At 38.6% G+C, this 19,816-nt stretch overlaps 1 protein-coding gene across 2 annotated transcripts in view; it reads right to left on the bottom strand.

The window, feature by feature from the left end:
• The window catches only part of LOC127645281 (single-stranded DNA-binding protein 3-like), a 121,757-nt gene that overhangs the window by 55,007 nt on the left and 46,934 nt on the right, over positions 1 to 19,816 (bottom strand). The gene's annotated exons all lie outside the window — the stretch shown is intronic.

Genomic DNA, 19,816 nt, shown 5'->3' with positions numbered 1-19,816 from the left:
GCACTGGTGATTACTAGAGCAGGGGATTTCAACCAGGGGGCCGGGGCCCACTAGGAGGTCTCAGCAAACTTCCAAACGGGCTTGCATTATTGCATAATCGTTTTAAAATAAGTATTATTAAAATAATCGAACTTATTTAAAATGCTAATTATCATCGTGTATGCCTAAAACATATAAACAGAGTTCCTGAAACTTCTGGAATCATAAAATTAATTGTAATTAATTATACATTGACATTTCTTCAAATGCAGTTTTGTTTATTTTGAAGTTTAAGCAGACCGTAAGAACAAAACTTGTTTTGGCTATCAGTTGACCTAAGAGAACAGTGTAATGTGTCTGTGTGCGTGTGTGTCAGGTTCAGTGTGTTCATCATGTTGTGGTAATGACCCTCACACTGGCAATGCGGTGTTCACGAGACCTGTCTGACACATACCTGCAGCTATAGTAATTAATTACACCATCAGTAATTAATTACACAATAAAGACAATTGATCTGATTGGCAGTTCTACTCAGTCAATCGCCTCTTAAGGTGAAACCTATTCGTTTTGATCCACATTAAAACCACATCATGCAAAGAATAGATTTGATCAACACAACCAATAGAGATTATCAACCAGTAACTGAGCAGATGTAGGATTTTTTTTGTTGTTGTTTTTTTGTAAACTCGAATGAGTCATGCTCAGTTCAGCTTTGCAAAAAAGTTGAATCATAGTACAGCGATGATATCAGATGATAGGTCAAATACCATGTTTAATACAAGGCTAGTTAATGCATAACTTTTCGGACTGGAATTTGTAAGGAAGTGTGTATATCTTAGGTGGTATAACTGATCACCTTTTTATTCACTCTTTTTTTAAATCACTCTTTACCATCACTACTAGAGGTCAACTGATTTTGGACTTTGGAGATACTGATAACCAAGCTGGTGGACAAGTCTGATAACCAATTTATTGGCTGAAAGCTTTTAAAACAGATTTATTTAATGTTTAAAATGTTGTAATCTTTTCTTACTGTGACAGGCAGAGATGTAAAGGCAACAGGTGTGCAAAATAAATAAAATCCCAGGTTGCAGTTTACTGTGCAACAAATATTCAAATAATAATCAAGAGAAAATAAGGTTTGGTGCGTAATGCTTAGAGGTGTGAATCTTCACTGGCCTCATGATTCGATTATGATTCAAAAGGTAATGATTCGATTATAAAACGATTCTCGATGCATCACGATGCATCTTGTCCTTAAATATCGTTCTTTTTTCAGTTTCTTCAAAATGTATTTTTCAGCCCTTTCAGCTTTTTATTTAACAGCTGTTTTAAAAAAATAAGAACAAGTCATATTACATAAACTGGACTTTTTCATTCAGTATGAGCTGTGAACAAAACATTGAACATACATAAGATAAAATAAATGGCTCTACAGTTTAAAAGATAATCTCAGTTGTTCAGTTTCTTTCTTTAGAACCTCATAAAAATATATAAAGCACAAAAAATTATATTGTTCTCCATCAAAACACACTGAATTCTATTACTTCATCTGATTATATATTATAATTTGTTTTGATTAAGCATTGTAAATAATTTTATAGTATTTAATTATTATTTAAATGTAATCTATGCCATGCTATTCATTTCAATTTTTAAGCACAAATGGAAGATGCTGGTCCAGGATGAGAGATATATCTGCTTCTATGAGAGTGCAGCTGTCAGCTTCTCCTCACCTGCACAGGTGATAATAAAGCGGTTTAAATAGCGCAGTTGTTGCTTCAGAAATTTAGCAAGCGTCCCGTTTGCACTGTTGTATCTGTTTGCTCAACGAGTAGATCAAATCTTTATCATCAGGTGTACGCGCTTGTCCTGACAAATGAGTGACCGGCCCTGACAAAAGCCAATGAAATGGAGAGTGCGCAAGAGTAGAGAAAGACATAAATAATTAAATCATTAAATTAAAACATCTCCAACACCTCCTGAACCGATGCCTCGTCATTATTTTCTTCTGTGTTTCCCCCCGTTGTGTGCAAATCAGGGAAATTATGGGTGCAAGCTCATCTTTCGTGTTGTTTGTTGGCTTGTTATCATGAATAAACTCTCCCGTTGCTTTGTGCGTGTGTTTGAAAGAATTTTGTGATCGTAGTTTAATTCGGGCACAAAAGGTCATGTGTTTGGTACAGCTGGTCTGCAAACAGTCGTGTTTGTGCACTTGACTTCAGTGTATGAACTTAACTCACATCTTTGTTTCCACATCTGTCTGCTCTTTCGTGATTTAAACTGAACTCAGAATCGATTCTGATTCTTTTCAGAATCGATTCAGAATCGTTTAAGTATGAATCGCGATGCATCGCTGAAACAATTGTTTCCAACAGCTCTAATAATGCTGGACTTTTAACTATGAACAAGCCTAAAATACACAGGGGACTCATTTTTGAGTCCACGAAGGAACGTGGAAAAAAAAAAACAACTTAACTGTCAGTGTTGATTTTTGGTGATAACCGATATATCAGTTGACCTCTATTCACTACATACTATTACCTTCACTAGTTTATTTTAAATACTCCTGTTACATACAAATACTTAAAAGTAGTCTCTCAATTAATATGAGGTAGTAAAAAATTTATGCTAAATAATTATAAGAACAAAATGCAGAACTTTTTTTTATATGGATATATAGCATGGATAGGTCAACTTTCCTAAAAGATTTCAATGAACTACACATTTACCATGGTACTGAATGATTACTATGTTCATATATTATGGTATTTACAGTTCAAAGAATATCATATTTTTACTATGGTAAAAGTCCAATGGTATTGGTATAACCCTTGGTATAACCCCAGTACCACGTAAAAAAAGTGTAGTTTTTTTTGTGTGCATACAGATGGAAGAAAATGTAATGCCCTAGGAAGACAGAGGAAAGTGAAGAGCCAAGCACGAAGAAAAGCAGTATTGTGCAATATTAACGTTACCATGGATACCACACCAAACGTGCATGCTGCGGTCACAGTAAAATTGCGCACGTCTGCCGGTGTGTGCTAGATCTATACTGACATGAGAAAGGTCATATTAAAAAGAACTCCAAAGGCCATAAACTGACTGAGAACATGTCTAAAACTGCAGTGAGGGACGTTTTCCTTCCTCTCCATCTTCACAGTGAGGAAGACCCTCATTGATTCACGGGAGAAGCTCACGAAGATCAGCTACACTGGAAATATAAACGAGCAGAGCAGGAGAGCTTTCCTCTACAACAATAATGACTATATGACAATAAGGACATCCTGTAAACCTATTTTTATAATATAACATTTTAATTAGGGCTGGGATAAACGATTATTTTTTAAACGATTAATCTAGCGATTATTTTTTCGATGCATCGATTAATCTAACGATTCATTTTCCAGTCCGATTCGATTTCGATTCGATTAATCGACTTGTGACAACACCGTTAATACCGGTTTCATCGGGGGTGGGGGTGTATAAAATGTAAAAAAAAAAAAACATTTGCCGGGAGTTTGATTGACTGGCGATCTGATCAATCAATCATGATACGCCATTTTTGTCCGACAAAGTAGTCAGGAGAGAGAAGATTAGCGTCGGTGGATTTGAATAATGGATTGTAGGCTACTGTACTGGCGTCTTTCCGCGGTTAAAACAACAGTCCTTCTGATGTAGGCTACATTCATGTTTAGCCTATTTGATGCTATAAATTAACCAAGGAAAAGATGATCGGTTCACGAGCAGCTTTAACTGAGGCAATCTGTCACGACACATTAAAGAGCCACAAAATAGTAGGCCTATTTATGGTTTAATTTTCTTTGAATGACCAAATTTGAAAGTTGAGACTTTATTAAATGTTACCTGCTTGGTCCTGTCTGTCAGCGCGTTGTCAGTGTCCTCTATGTATTTTTCACGACATTCATAGCTATAAGCGCATTATTAATAGCTATAAGCGAAAACTTTAGGTGTCGACAACGTATTATATATAGCCTACTCCAACATCGAGTGCAAAGTGGGGAGTTGAAAAAAACTTACGGTGCTCTGTCATCTGCGGCTGCTCCCGGGTGGCGCTAGAATGGAAGGCCATCTCCATTTTGGAGACGACATATCACGGAATTGTTTCCTTTTAAATTAAATAATTCCCATACTTTAGAGGAACGAGTGCATGCCGCCTTGCACTTCTATAGTCTGAGGATCCACTCGTGTTGGCGCCGGCGCCGCCATCTTTGTTTTGGGTCTGACAATTCGACGCGCATATTTTGCGTCGACGTCATCCCAGCCCTAGTGCTGGTACATTGCCGTGGTGCTAGAATGGAAGGCCATCTCCATTTTGCAAAGACGACATATCACATAATTTTTCCTTTTAAATTAAAGAATTCCCATACTTTAGATGAGCGAGTGCGTGCGCCTTGCACTTCTGGTAGTCTGAGGAGCCACTCGTTTTGCTTCTACTCTCCGGCGCCGCCATCTTTGTTTTGGTCTGACGAATCGACGCGCATATTTTGCGTCGACGTATTTTTTGCGTCGACGTCATCGATTACGTCGACGCGTCGTCCCAGCCCTAATTTTAATTTCGCAAAACCGTCGTCATCACTGCATTATTCTCAGTCAAGTCTCACTAAAGGCTCAGGAATACTTGGTTTTTCTTCATTTGGGGTCATCCCACACACGGCCGAGCACTATACTTTGAATGTGAATGCATTCAACGCTACAACTGCTTTGTGATCAACTAACATGAATAACTTCAACAAACATTGTTACCTTTTATAATGATTAAAAGATCATTAAATATACCATAAATAGGCCAATCAAAAAGCTTTGAGGATTAATCTGTACACCTGACCCTCAGCAATTCAACATTCATTCCATCAACGTTTTCCAGAAAAGTCTACAATACTGCCACACACATCATGAGCATACACATATACACACTAGTCAGTTGTGGTTCTCCTCAATCATTTATGTGCTATTGATCAACTCCAAAATGTAGAGCGTGCACAGACAGCGACATGCGCCCTTATTGGCCATGTCATAAAACAGTGACAGGTTCAAGAATGATTCTGACAGAGAGTGGGTAAGGTCAATGATCTGAACACAGCAACTTTCTATGAACATTATTAACACGACTGAAATAACAATCAAACACTTCATTTGTGCTAATCCAAAATCCATACGATTTTAGACATGTTCTTTAACTAATTAGTTGGGCAAGAGTGTGTGTGTTTAACAGTGGCACACATGTTTTCCTTGAATGTTTGTAACCAGAGTTGCTCGGAGCGACACATGCATGTAATTGTCAGCGGCTTAATGCTCTCTCTACATTATAGTGGATTCTCTTTATCGATTTAAAATTGGCAGAGAATGCCAGAGGACTAAACTCCAGGTGCAAGCACAATCTGCATTAAAGTGCGAGTAGCAAGGCTATGTGATCTAGCAAGTAAATATTCTCTCATGATAGAGGGGAAATAATAATTTTGACATTTTTGGAAGAAAATGTGAGTAGTGCTTGCCTGTGTAAAATCTGGTGGTTGCCAGAGCATTGCTATATGATTGCTAAGGTGCTTTGTCAAAAAGAAAAGTGGCCAAGAAAAAAAAAGATCTGAGATTTAGATTTTTCCTTTATTTCTAGCTTTGGTCATTCTCTCTCTCTCTCTCTCTCTCTCTCTCTCTCTCTCTCTCTCTCTTCACTCTTTTCTCACACTGCAAGGACAGTAGGTCAAGGAAAGCAAGAGCGGTGTGCTGGGGTTTCAGTGTGGTATAGAATGTAAATGAGGTGTGTAGTGAGACTTTGAGACACGCTCGCCTCTGCCTGAGGTCTAGCCACATTACAGCTGTGACAAACCACCACCTCATTTTAGCCGTTTTCCCACCCAGTATCGATGAATAGTACAAGAGCATAGGTGTAGATTGTGCTTGGTCGGTTTTGAAATATTCTGATCTTGAATGTGCTGAAACTCTTAGGCTATGTTCAAACTGTCAGTCCAAATCAGATTTTTTGTGTATCCAATCAAAATCCGATCATCATGATTGACTGTCCGCACTGTGCATCACAACTGATCAGATCCAATTTGTGCGTCCCCTGGCTATACTCATATTCTGGCATATCTGCATTGGTTGCTGTAGCAATGATGTATGCAAAAATCAAACATGAGCGATAAGGGATAGTGATTTTAGCCTATGACATGGCAAAAAAACCTTTTAACTGTAAGGTGGGACTTCCTTTCTACATCTGTTGACCGTTGGGTGCTAGAGCTTCTTGGTTGAGCATTCCAATTTCTCCCACTCATTTTAATAGAAGTGGCCATTCTCTGCTAAATAATCTCTGATGTCAATGTGTAGCTAGCCATCCAGTGTTGGGTTCGAGTCCACCTTAGTCGAGTCAGAGTCAAGACCGAGTCTTTAATCAATCAGGTCCGAGTCCGAAAAGGGCAGAGTCGGACTCAAGAGCGAGCCCATAACAGGTTAAGTCTGAGTCGAGTCTGAGTCCGAATGAATCGGTTCGAGAATCTGAATTAAAATTGTAACCGTAAACTCAACATTAATATTTTAAGCTTATTTTAACCTTGATTTTTTTCAATATTTATTCAAGCATGGATTTTTTTTTTTTTCAAAATAAATGCAAAAAACTAACGATTAGTATCCTGCTGATCAAATTTGGTGGTTTCAGAATGAAAGCATATGCTTTAGGTGTATGAAGACAAAACTGTCCTTCAACACACTTCTTATTGCGTTCTGTAGACATTTCAATTATTTGTTGATAATAATTTTCCTCTACACTCAAACATACATCAAAGAATGTTTCCCTAGCAACCGGGCCAATTTGGTTACTTAGGACACCTGGCTGGAGTCACTCAGCACACGCTGGATTCGAACTCACGACTCCAGGGGTGGTAGCCAGCATCAATACTCGCTGAGCTATCCAGGCCCCCAAAGTGTACTGACGTTATTGAGATTTCTGGATGAGAGCGGCAGAGCACATCTGGCGAATGGCAGTCCACTTTCCTGCACACAAATACGGCACGGTAACGCGGTCGAGAGAGCTAAAAAGTACTTTGAAAGAGTGCGCGCTGCGGCTCTCCGGCAGAATAATCACACGTAAGGACATATACCTGTGACAACTGATGCATAGTATCAAATACACAGAATGTAAGATAACTGTAGAGAGCACGTCAATATGAAGACAAAGCCAAATCACAGACATTTAGAGGCAATTTTGAAATCCCGGCCGGATGCTTTTTTTCAGGTCTGAAAAAGAGGACATGTCTGGGGAAAAGAGGATGTATTGTCACCCTATGTTATGTCATTTTTTGTTTGTTTGTTTTTCATTTAATCACAAATGCCAAGGACTCAGCCAGACTCGTGTCCGTGACAAGTCCAAGTCCATTCAAATTAGACTCGTGACTCGGAATCAAGTCTGAGTCCAAATTCGAGTACCCCAACTCTACTGCCATCTCCACCAGTATTGCTCAATGTGGTGTGTGGTCCAGACTAGAGGTAGACTGATATTCTGGTTTTACCGATGAAACTGTGCCAATAGTTGCTTTTTGGAAATAATGATATTGGCAAATATCTGTGCAGTTTTTTTTTTCCATTATTTCAAAATAAAAGTCCCCAGTGTATTTCAGGCTTGCTTATACTTAAAAAGTATCACATTATGGACCAAATCTTGTTTTTTTCCTTGTAATTTTGGGGATTTTGGTTAAACTGTGAATGGCATCTGAGATTTTATTCATTTAGGACTCTTTGTCTGCTTGCACTGTAAGAAAAGAATACTTATTTTAAAAAATTTTACATTCTAAAAATCGATTTTAAAAACGATTGGCCGATTAATCCGTTATCGCCCTTTCCCACCACCTTACTATCATCAAAATCCACTAACGGTCAATCTCTAGTCCAGACAGACAGAATGCCAATGGGAAGATTCCATTAATAATATTAATAATATTCTCAGCTAGACCTACACTCTGCCACTGCCAGCATGATATGTGTGACATATATTTGTGTTTACATAGTATAAAAAAAAAGCGACATGTGGCATAAAGCCACGAGATCTGATCAGAGTGGTCAGACTGAAACGGATTTCCAGAAATGTGATTTGAATAAGTTTTTAAACCACATATTAATGTAGCATTAAACAGATTTTTAAAAATAATGTTTCGTAGGATTTTTTTGCCATTCAGATTTGTTACATATGATCGGATTCCAATCATATATGCACAAAAAAATTATTCGGGCTGGCAGTCTGAACATAGCCATAGTCTTTAGCATCTGAATGCCCTCAACACTGAATTGTGATTGATAAATGAGAGGTTTAACACACAAAGAGGTGAGGCAGGTCTACAGGCTTATTAAAAACATTCAATCATTGTCTGGCATCTAAATTGGTGTGTACAGGTGCTGATAAAGCTTTATAGCTTTGCCTTTTTTGCCTGTTTTTTTGCTAAATAATGCCCCCAGCAGCCAAAGCAGTAAGTATTACTGGGCATATAGGCATGTATGAGCTCCAGTTTCCTGGTGTATTGTCCATGGAGTGGTGAAGCGAGTTATATAGGCTGTAATATAATAAACAGGAATCGAGAATGTATATTTTATAAACTGTACCCCTGGACATGTACAGACATATTTGACTGGAAAAAGATCTGCAGTGCATTGCACCTGGTTAGAAGAGATTCAGTGCTATGCCAGATTACTAAAAAAGTGAATGTAATGTTATGTTTAGCCACTAATGAATCTCTGATACATTCTTTTGCTTGTGCTTTGTGATCTGAACTAGTGATTAAGCAATATATTGGCCAAAATAGATTATCAACACTGGCTGAAAACAATGCCCAGTTGGCTGATTGAAACTGCGATAGTTCAAAAATGTAATGACAAAATTGTCAATTCAAAGGATAAAAAACATTTGCTGTTTGCTATCATTATATCAGTATATATACATCAATATCAGTCATCGGCCACCTTGCACTCCATATATTTGCATCGACCATTGAAAGACCTGTATCGGTCGACCAGTGTTCTGAATCCTAGTGGTTTGATTGCAATCATCTGGCTCGGTTAAAAATAAAAAAAAAAAATCGTACCAGCTTAGCTTCTCATTCTAAATTATGAACAAGTTCCTCTCACTGCGTGTCCCATTAATTAGTGCCTCGTTAAGCATTAACAAACGCAACTCGTGTCAACAGCAATAATGTGATAGAGTAACTGGAAACCAAGTAATCTGTTGTGTTGATATTCTTGTTAGTTTCCGTCAATGGAGGCGGGGTGGCGGTACTCAGATGAAAAAGCCTGTTAAACATGCATGTGCCATCTGAATAAGCATCAAGTTTGTTGTACACAGATGTAGAGTGCATTTGCCCCCCTCTTGAGAAAACAGCCTGGCATAGGCTGTGTGTCCAAACACACATAAACACACAGCATTTGCAAATGCAAATGCGCCTGAGTGTGTACAAGTATGGGCGCTAGTACCCACACAAATACAAATGAAAGAAAAGCAATCCAAGGAAGGCTCTTTCAGTTCGGGGTGGGTTTGGATGCCCAGCTGGTACTTGAGTCTGGTGTACTGGAGCCACCCCTCGCAAGCTGCTACCAGCCAACGTGCTACAACAGCACCAGACGTGCATCGTGCCAAAAGCGTCCTGCCAGAACTGCCTGCCAAATCTACCAGAGAAAGAGAGAGCATTTGATTTCCTATTGAATGAGGAATATCAAGAGAAACCGACAGGAAGGAGAAGTGTGGTATGGTTTAGTGGTTAAAGATCTGGACAGATAACTGAAAGGTTGTAGGTTCAAACCTAACAAGAAAATAAACAAGCTATCACCGCTGTGTCCTAGAGAAGGACTGAGCGTACACCTGCTATTAAGATGCATTTTTAGAGTTTAATTTGAAAACGGGATGACGCAAAAGAAAGGTGTAAACCATGTCCAAAACATATTGAAATATGTCCTCTTCAACCATATTCGGAGGTGGTTTAATGTGGTTGAAAATGCAATGCATTTAAAAGCTTTCTAACTATGGCAAAGCACAACATACTCACTTGTCATATTCACTTGTTTGTCTGCTCTAAAATTCGTGTTAGTGCTTTGAATAATTGTAAGAAAAATTGGTAGAAACAGTATGTTTTCTGCACTTTATTATCATCCAGTAATACACTAATGAAATGACCGATGTACACACATGTATACAAAATGCATTGGGGTGCACCGATTGATTGGCCACTGATCTACATTGGCCAATTTTCAAAATACAAATCGGAGTATACGTGATGTTACGCGAGTCGTAAAAATCAGATGGTGTGGGAGTGATAGTGACTGAGCGATCATTAGCGCTATTAGCTTCTCCCCCTTCAACATGAGCACTCTCAGTGTCAATCATACAAGCGCTCTCCAGGTATTCATAATATCTCAATCACTCATCTCAGTTTAACTGAGAAGCACAATTTAAATCACACTGATGTTGGTCGAAATGCCACTAATAACAGATATAACTGTTTAACACTAAATAACGGCCACACATTTACTTAATAATTATTATTTGTTGCAACAAAATACCAAAGGTGGTAAACATATAATAAATACAAATTATTCCTCACAGGAGCAGTTTTGGAGGTAGTAATAGACAACTTTCTTATTTTTGAATGTATCACAGCAGATATTGTGATGCCCTCATGGTTTTTACTGGTTGCTAGTATGTCACAATGACCTTTGATATTGACAAAATAACTATTCATAACTGTTTTCAATACAAATAAATGTTAGCAATTTAATGTAATTTTACTGTGTAGGGCATACACATAAATGCAGAACATATTTGCAAAAGTGTGGCTAAGGGCACTTTTTAAAAGAATCGCTATTGGCCAATCTTAGTGTTAAAAACAATTTGTGATTGGTATCAGCCTCAAATTTCCTGATCGGTGGACCACTTAAACGCATACTGTTTGCATGCACGGTGTTTTGCAGAAAGTGCCATTCTGAAACATCATGTAAAGAGAATGCCGTTTTCCTTATGCCACATAAGTATTAAGACAATGCAGTTTATCACATATGGTTTTCTCCTGGAGAAAGTGGCTTAATGTGGTCATGTATTTTACATTTTTATGTATTTGGCAGACGCTTTTATCCAAAGCGACTTGCAGTGCAGTTATTACAGGGTCAATCCCCCCGGAGCAACCTGGAGTTAAGTGCCTTGCTCAAGGGCCCAACAGTGGCATCTTGGTGGTGCTGGGGCTTGAACCCCTGACCTTCTGGTCAGTAACCCTGAGCCTCAACCACTGAGCCACCACTGCCCAGGTTTTTGAGGAGTACTCAATTGCGTGAACACACCTGATAACAAATGTCATAGGACGGAGCCCAACAACAAGTCAACAGTGGACAGAATATAAAATTTCTGGGAGTACAGTGGGAAAAATATCATCAACTATACACTATACCTATATATACACACCAATGTAAACTAATCGACAGTCCCTCATGTTCGCGGATACCTTTGCACTCGTACATAGGGTGCATCTCTGATAATTAAAATGGGATCAGGAAAAAAAATTACACACATAGAATCAAACATCAGAATGTGATCAAGACTGATTTTGTCAGCTTTGTTTGCATGCATTCATATAAAAGGGTCATTCCCATTGGTTTGACATGACAGATACAGCAGTAATGAGCTGACGCTGCGTTGGTCATAAGTGTATGCGGTTAGGAATCCTGTGGTGTGCAGTGTCTTCATGATTCGGGTAAAACAGTGCAAAACCTGTTGACCATATGCCCAAAGAAGCAGTGATAACATCTCTTCCATGCTAATTTGAGGTTTGGGTCCAAAGCAGCTACGACAAGCATCAAAACATACTTTTGGTCACAAAGCTTTTTAATCCACTATGATGAGTAGCTCCGGCGATCTCATTGGTTCAAAATAGTGCGTCACATTTTATGTTCTCATTGGCTGTGATTTAAAGAAAAATTTATTGCTGCAGGAAATGTGCACCTTGTTTGCAACAAGAGAAATTCATTCGCTTATGAACATTTAAGAACTATATTAGATTCTAAAAATCAATAAAAAAAAAAACACCCAAATTTTGAATTTCTGGGGAATTTTTGTCACTTTCAGTTGTATTTTTCCCCCGAGGACCACCCCACCCCAAAACGGTCAATTTTGACCATGATATATACCCTTCCAAATAGCCTACTGCTGCCTCGTTCACTCTGTTACCCTCTTGATAAATACACACTTCTCAGTTCTCGTCAGACTCCAGTGAGTCTGGATCAAATATTAACCGCTGGGCATGCTCAGTGCTGCCCTAAGCGTCTCACTGGATACAAATCATAAACAGCCAGTGGCTTTAACTCTTTACAAACAGCATGGCGCCAACACATCTACATGATATAGGACATATGAAATAAGACTCAAAGGATGTGTGTGCATATGCTTTTCAATGTAGATTCTTTAACCAGGGATTCTTAGGCATCTTTTTTTTAATCTGTTGCTTACTGTCCTTCTCTTCTGCTGCACATAAGGTGCGGGTATGTATGTTTGTGTGTGTGCTCAATTATTAATATTCTGGTGTGTCGTCATTCTGCCTGCACTGCCTCTCCTTCCCCCAAGCCAGCCAGTGAACAGCATCATGGGGAAAACAGCAAGATTACCCAATCAATCTTCCCTTGAGAGAGAGAGGGAATGAGGGGGAGGGGAGGGAGAGAGAGAGGCAGACCTACACAACTGTAACGGGAGAATGAAATATACTTAGAATATCTACACAATTTCCACATTCACTATGGTTTTATTTCTAATGACATCATTTGACTCAGTGGAGACCACTGAACATCAGGCAAAGACAATCTTTACCCTTTCACAAAAAAAGTTGCAGGCTGGACTAAAACATGCATTGCACATGTTAGCACCACATCTCTAATGTGTCTACACTATGTGTGCTTACCACTGTCCCACACATTACACAGTTTGGATTACAACAAGCATTAACCTGAGGAACAAATATTTCAGGTTGCTTCGAATCATGAGAAGTGACTAAGGGGGCGTTCACCACGAACAATATTTGGCAGGCGAACGTGCAGATTTTCCCATTGTTTTTTATGTAAATATGCACTAGATGGACGTCTTTAAAGATTGCAACATTTTGCTCTAATTTTTCAGCATCTTGCACAGGATCAACATGTTTTTTAGATGCTGTGTTAGGTTAAAAAGGAACAACAACTTTTAAAAAGACATCTCAAGTCACCTGCCTTCTCTTTTATTTGTTGCGCCAAACATGAAAATGTTCTCATAATTTACTCACCCTTATGCCATATATGTATGACTTTCTTTCTTCTGCAGAATACAAAGATTTTTAGAATAATATATCTCAGCTCTGTAGGTCCAAGCAATGCAAGTGAATGGTGACCAAAAAGGACATAAAGCCATCAAAAAAATGTATCCATGACTCCAGTGGTTAAATCCATGTCTTCAGAAGCGATATGATAGGTGTGGGTGAGAAACAGATCAAAGTGCTTTTATACTATCAATCCCCACCTTTGAACAACCAGTAGGTGGCTAAACGTTAAAGTCACTTTCACACCAGAATGTGGAAGTGAAAGAGTAGATTTACAGTAATACAAATTTTTATAAATATTGATCTGTTTCTTACCAACGCTGATCATATTACTTCAGAAGACATGGATTTAACCACTGGACTCATATGGATTCATTTTATGCCACCTTTATATCCTTTTTGAAACTTCTGAGTTCTGGTCAACATTCACTTGCATTGAATGGACCTGGAGATCTAAACTATTCTTCTAAAAATCTTCCATTATATTCAAGCCAATTAATTATCAAAGGACATTAACTATTAAAGGGCACCTATTATGGAATTTTGAAAATTACCTTTCATGTAGTGTGTAACGTAGATTTAAGTGAACAAAAACATCCTGCAAAGTTTTAGATATGAAAGTTCACCGTAAAAAAAGTTATTGTCTCTCAATAATAGGAGTCGACTCTGAGTCAATTTAATGAATCGTTTTTCCAATGAGTCATTTTCCTTTTCGTTGTGACGTCAAGATGAAAAATTATCAAATTGGCCGCGCCCACTCATTGCGCGTGCAGACACCAGGGAAAACTTGAAAACATCATGTCGACAACAAGACGCTGTGTTCTGAAGTGCGTATCAAAAGTGACCTTTTTTTCACTGCCCAGGGACGAGCATGTGAAGAATCAGTGGCTAGAGTTTACATTTACAACTTTACCACACAAGTATAGCCCGAACCTTGTGCTGTGTTCGCGTCATTTTAATGATGATTGCTTTACGAACATGAATGCTTTCAAGTGTGGATTCGCAAGCCAGTTGATACCGAAGGAAGGTTCAGTACCAAGTTTATTTGGATTAGCTTCCTCCTCCGAATCACAACCTGTAAGTATTATTAATAATTGTTGCGTTTATGTGTTTTTTAGCATGCTTAATAAGTATTTGTGTGTTGTGTAAGTTACGCTCAGTGCAGCTTCTAGGTCTCCAATGTCAATTTTTTTGAAATATGTGAAATGTTTGTCGATGTTATTGGAGTTGTCATAAAGAATAGAGCAATAACTTGTAGTAATGCAGTGCTTTATCAATATGTTTATGCGTTGGGCTAACGCAAACAATAACTGATTGGGTGTTTACCACCGAACTTTGGGCTATGATCGCTAACATAAATCAACTCAAATTCCTTCTCTGATTTTGATTTTTTTACTACAAAGCGGTGATGGGCGGTCCGTTTCCGACAATCTCTGCACAGAGTATACCAATCACAACTGACTGGGTCATCTGACCAATCACCGCAGATTAGCGTCACGCAAAGGAGGGGTTTGGAAAAATTAGTCGTTGAACGAATCATTTGTGAGTCGGTGAGCAAATCAGGTAAACATAAATGCATATTATAAGACAACAAAAGTGTTTTTTGTCATTGCATGCATGTAAAACTGTTGTTGGGGACTCCCAAAACAATATTAGGAACATTTTAAATGCCATAATAGGTGCCCTTTAACTCTATCCATCACTGGATGATAAATTGTGTATTGACCTGTTTCAGTAACATCACTTTTTCCTTTTTCCAGATATTTGTGACCAACAATGGCAGTAAATGTAAAAACACCAGAGAAACGATATCAAGAAAAACATTTTAAAAAATTGCTTTTAATCCATTCCAAGTCCCATGAAAAGTTCATACAGGTCTGAAGACAGCAGAAATATTGCCAATTGAACTTTGGCAGATATTTAAAGATATTTTTTCCAAGATTCATCTCCGTACGGCAGCGGGTCTAATGTGTGAATGCTCACTCACCAGTACATCACCATAAACCTCTCTCATTCAGAAGTTACAAATGTTTGTGTTGTTATCTAGTCCGATTTAGTCACAATATTACAAAACGTCTGTGATGATCCTGTCTGAATGAATGTAAGAGCTGCTTTTAATGCCTGAAGAAGAAGGCATTTGTCACATCCCACAGCACACTGAAGGTATATGGAATTTGGTCACAAGCATGGTCATACAGTGACGTCACATGAAACAGGTCAATATGTATCTTTCATATTGCCTACACAATGTATGTCTTTTGGGGGGGGGTTTGTCAGTCTGAATAAAGCCCATTCAATGCTACAGATCGAGAAATTGCATAATAATTAATTTATGCAGTTACACCAGTTTCATACACTAACCTGCAAACTAATCAACGTCACTTTGTTCATTCTTGAAGAAGGGAAAAACCTTGGTAACTTTTGCGTTTACTATCTGCCACCTGAACCGGACCGACACGCCCTGTGTTTGATACCTGTGCCCTTTCCTACCCACAACGCAACACGACGCTTTGCGTCCGGTGTGCGATTGCCTTTCCTTTTTAGACTAGTCAAATACAACATGCACGTTTAAACATCGACAAATTACTCGTTACGCACATCCTAATTAGAACTTCACTAAGCACCTGGTGAAATATATGAAAACACAGACACCCAAAAGCACTGTGGAGGAAGTGACTGTCTGAAGCTGTTGAATTTTGAGGTAAGATCATCTGAAGTTTGTTATGTGTTATTAAAGGAATAATCACCCAAAAATTACATTTTTGTCATCAGTTCCTCACTCTCATGTTGTTCAATACCGTTTATGACTAACTTCTCTTTCTTTGTGGAACACAAAAGGAGATGTTAAGCAGAATGTTAGCCTCAGTCACCAATCAATTTCATTGTATTGAATAAAGGTGCAATGTATGTAAATGGTGGCTGAGAATTAAATATCCTTTTGTGTTCCATAGACAAAAAAAACAAGGAACAAGATGACAGACAGAATTTAAATTTGTTGATAAACTATCCCTTTAACTTTAAATTGCAAGACATGGCTAGTCATGTGATCTCAACATGGCAGTCACCATGAGGGTGCGACCCACATTATGTAGAAAAAAAAAAGCTCTAGTTCAGCAAGTAAAGATGCTGACTACCACACGTGGAGTCACAAGTTTGAATCCAGGGTGTGCTGAGTGACTCAAGTCAGGCTTCCTAAGCAACCAATTAGCCTGGTTGTTAGGGTGGATAGAGTCACATTGGGATAACCTCCTCGTGGTTGTTATAATGTGGCTCTCACTCTCGGTTGGGCACATGATGAGTTGTACGTGGATGCCGCAGAGAATAGCGTGAAGCCTCCACGTGCGCTATGTCTCCGCGGTAACACTCTCAACAAGCCACGTGATATGTTGCGCTGGTTGATGGTCTCAGACGTGGAGGCAACTAAGATTCGTCCTCCGACAAACAGATTGAGGTGAGTCACTAAACCACCACGAGGACTTAGAGCGCATTGGGAATTGGGCGTTCCAAATTGGGGGGAAAAGGGCAAAAAAAAAAAAAAGCGTAACAAAATTGGTTCACATTTAAAATGTCGAAACATTTATGGATTTTAAAAAGACTATCATCAAGCATCTTTGATCTGACTGCCAGATCTGATGTGTATTAATGTTGTGAATTGTCGGTGGTGACATTAATTAAAGCTCATTACAAATCTTTATGAATCAAGCCCAACAGAACGTGAAGAACAACCAGACTGCTCTGACATTTAGAGGTGTTGCTTTCCAAAATTCCATCCCCATTGCCAAGACACCAATCCCACAAAATCCCTGGATTAGCCCTCAACCATTCCCGGGATTAGAGGATTAGACTGTTATATTCCATTATCTTCCACTACACTGTAGGAGGATTCCTCACTCTCTTGGTTCAGAGCAGAAGGTGTGGGAAATGTAGGCCTACAGACTAAAGACAAACACACAAACAGTACATGCCTCAACAGATCTGTGACCCAACAAGGAAGCAATGAGATCAAAAAAAGAACATGATAAATCACTGAACTCAAGGACACCCTAGTAGCCGCAAAGACCTTGCCAAGACAGGCACACATGATACTGCAGCTCTCTCTCTCTCACACACACACACACACACACACACACACACACACACACACACACACGAAAACAGCAGCTTTAAAGAGCCAATACCATCAAAATGTTTTGATTGTATTAGCAATAGAGTTATAAATCAGAAATAAAATCAAATCAATCAAATCTCTAGAATGAGAAGACAAAAAGGAGATGTTCGGCAGAATTGCAGCCTCAGTCACCATTCTTTACTTTACAGGAAAAAAACATGCAGTGAAAGTTAATGGTGACTGAGGCTAATATATTGGCAAAAATGTCTAAGTCACGTGGGTTTGTAATTACATGAAAGCGAGTAAATTATGACAGAATACATTTTTTGGTGAACTATCCCTTTAAGCAGATGAAGGATATTAGATACAAAAGCAAAATTAAAAAGCGCTTCTCCACCCCATTCTGCTAACAAAATTATCTGTTGGTTTGGGAAAATAGAATGTTTGCACTTCTAATGAAAAGGCTGCTCATATTTAATTATGTTTAACCAAGTCATTTAAACAAGCAATACATTTAAGATCAATGAGCATCAACATGCATGAGGCTTTTGTGATTAGCTATTAGTAAAACTGTAAATCACATCCCAGAGGGGGGATACATTTCTTCTGGAAACATTTCAGTCAAATATTTGGTTTGGTTTTTACAAGTCAGTGTGGTGTTGGTTGGAGGAACGAATTGGGGCTCTTTTTCCTTGCAGATGTTGACTTAACTCTTGACACTGAGCAGATATCGGAGTTTGTGTATATGACGCCCTCTCTGCTGTGCTGTTCTCAAACGACACCAGTCAAGTTCAGCTACAGATAGACAAGAGGTCAGGGCCTCTGAACCAACCCTGATCCAGTTAATTACTAAATCACATTCTCTTTTTATCTACTGTTCAGCCAATAGAACGGTCACTGACAAACAACACCTAGCATACTATTTAATACACTTTTAAGGTCTGATTACAGTCAGACTAAAACAATAATTTGTCTTTTTAGTTGTAGCTCGGCTTCGTCCAGCATGTTGATGGAACCATAACTGGCTTTAGTATTGTGTGCATTAAAACTACATTATACTACAAGTCATATGCTTAAACAAAATAAAACTGCCTATTATATACTATTAAATAGAGAGCAGGTGAACAGGGTTAACAGCAATACCCATACACAGCCAAGTGCTAATAGCTGTGGTGAATAAATGCACGTGACACCCCATGTGGACGGTTATTTCAGAACTTACCTCAGTCTTTTATTGACTATGGATGACACTAGAACACAGGAGTCGGAACCGCTGTCAGCCGTCCTTGCAGCATATTTTAGTTTCTGTGTGCAACAGAGGAATTCCTGGTGCTCTTTTGACTCCTTTACACATAGTATTAGCTCTTCATTTGTTCTCAGCTGGTAAAAATACCACCATATTTGTGATGGGAAGATCAGATAATTTGACTGACTTGAATCTTTGAGTCTCGTTCAGCAAAATGAATAAACCTTTATTCAAGTCATTTCGTTCATTTCAGCAGAATTAAATTAAAATGTTACATTTCCCCCACCCCACCCAAACACATTTACTTAAGGAAACTTTGATTATAATCCCAATAAGGAAAAATTGATAATGCAGCCAAGGACAAATAATGAGAAACAGAAATTATTAATTCACCTATGGAATTTTCTTGTCAGAGTTGTTCGTTCTTTTGTCACGTTACAGCCGTATGTTGCATAGCGTATACGGCTGTCACGTGACAAATGAACGAAGGACTTGGACCAGAAGACTCGAGAGGTAAACTAATCATTTTTGTTTCCAGTGTTAGCAATGCATAGTGTATACGTCTGTCACGTGACAAAAGAATGAACGACTCGGGCCAAATGAGTCAAAAGGCGAACTAATCATTTCTGTTTCCTGTAAAGTTGCAGTTTTCACGTAACAAACGAACGGAGGTTGTGCAATGCACATGCGCGGCCAAAACAAAATGAACGAATCCCTCTCTGAGACCACTCGTTCTTCTGAGTCACATAAAAGATTCGTTCAAAATTAACAAATCGTTAATGAACCAATCACTACATATATACATAAATCCAACAAGCGCATTTAGCCCAGCAGCCAGCATTGTTTTGGATGTTCTGCAAGTTCCGTCACAAAATATACATAATAAAAGCTGTCCAATCAGGTTGTGAACTTATTCTTATGAATTTGGCATTTTTAACACCGAACCTAAAGATACAAAACTAGTGTGAACGCTAAGCGAAACAGGACTAAATGTATCATTTTATTTTTTTGGTCTGGACCAAGAGAACTGATCTACAAGTGTGAACACACCTTAAGAGTTACCATTTGGATATAACAAATATGCACTATACAGAGTTGACAATCCCTACATTACCATCATTTTAACAGTCATTTGTGTAACATAAAATACATTTCCATCAA

The sequence above is a fragment of the Xyrauchen texanus genome, chromosome 6 (assembly GCF_025860055.1).
Source record: "Xyrauchen texanus isolate HMW12.3.18 chromosome 6, RBS_HiC_50CHRs, whole genome shotgun sequence".
Lineage (NCBI taxonomy): Eukaryota > Metazoa > Chordata > Actinopteri > Cypriniformes > Catostomidae > Xyrauchen > Xyrauchen texanus.
Note: the sequence above shows the minus strand (reverse complement) of the source record. Positions and strands in the feature narration are given on the sequence as shown.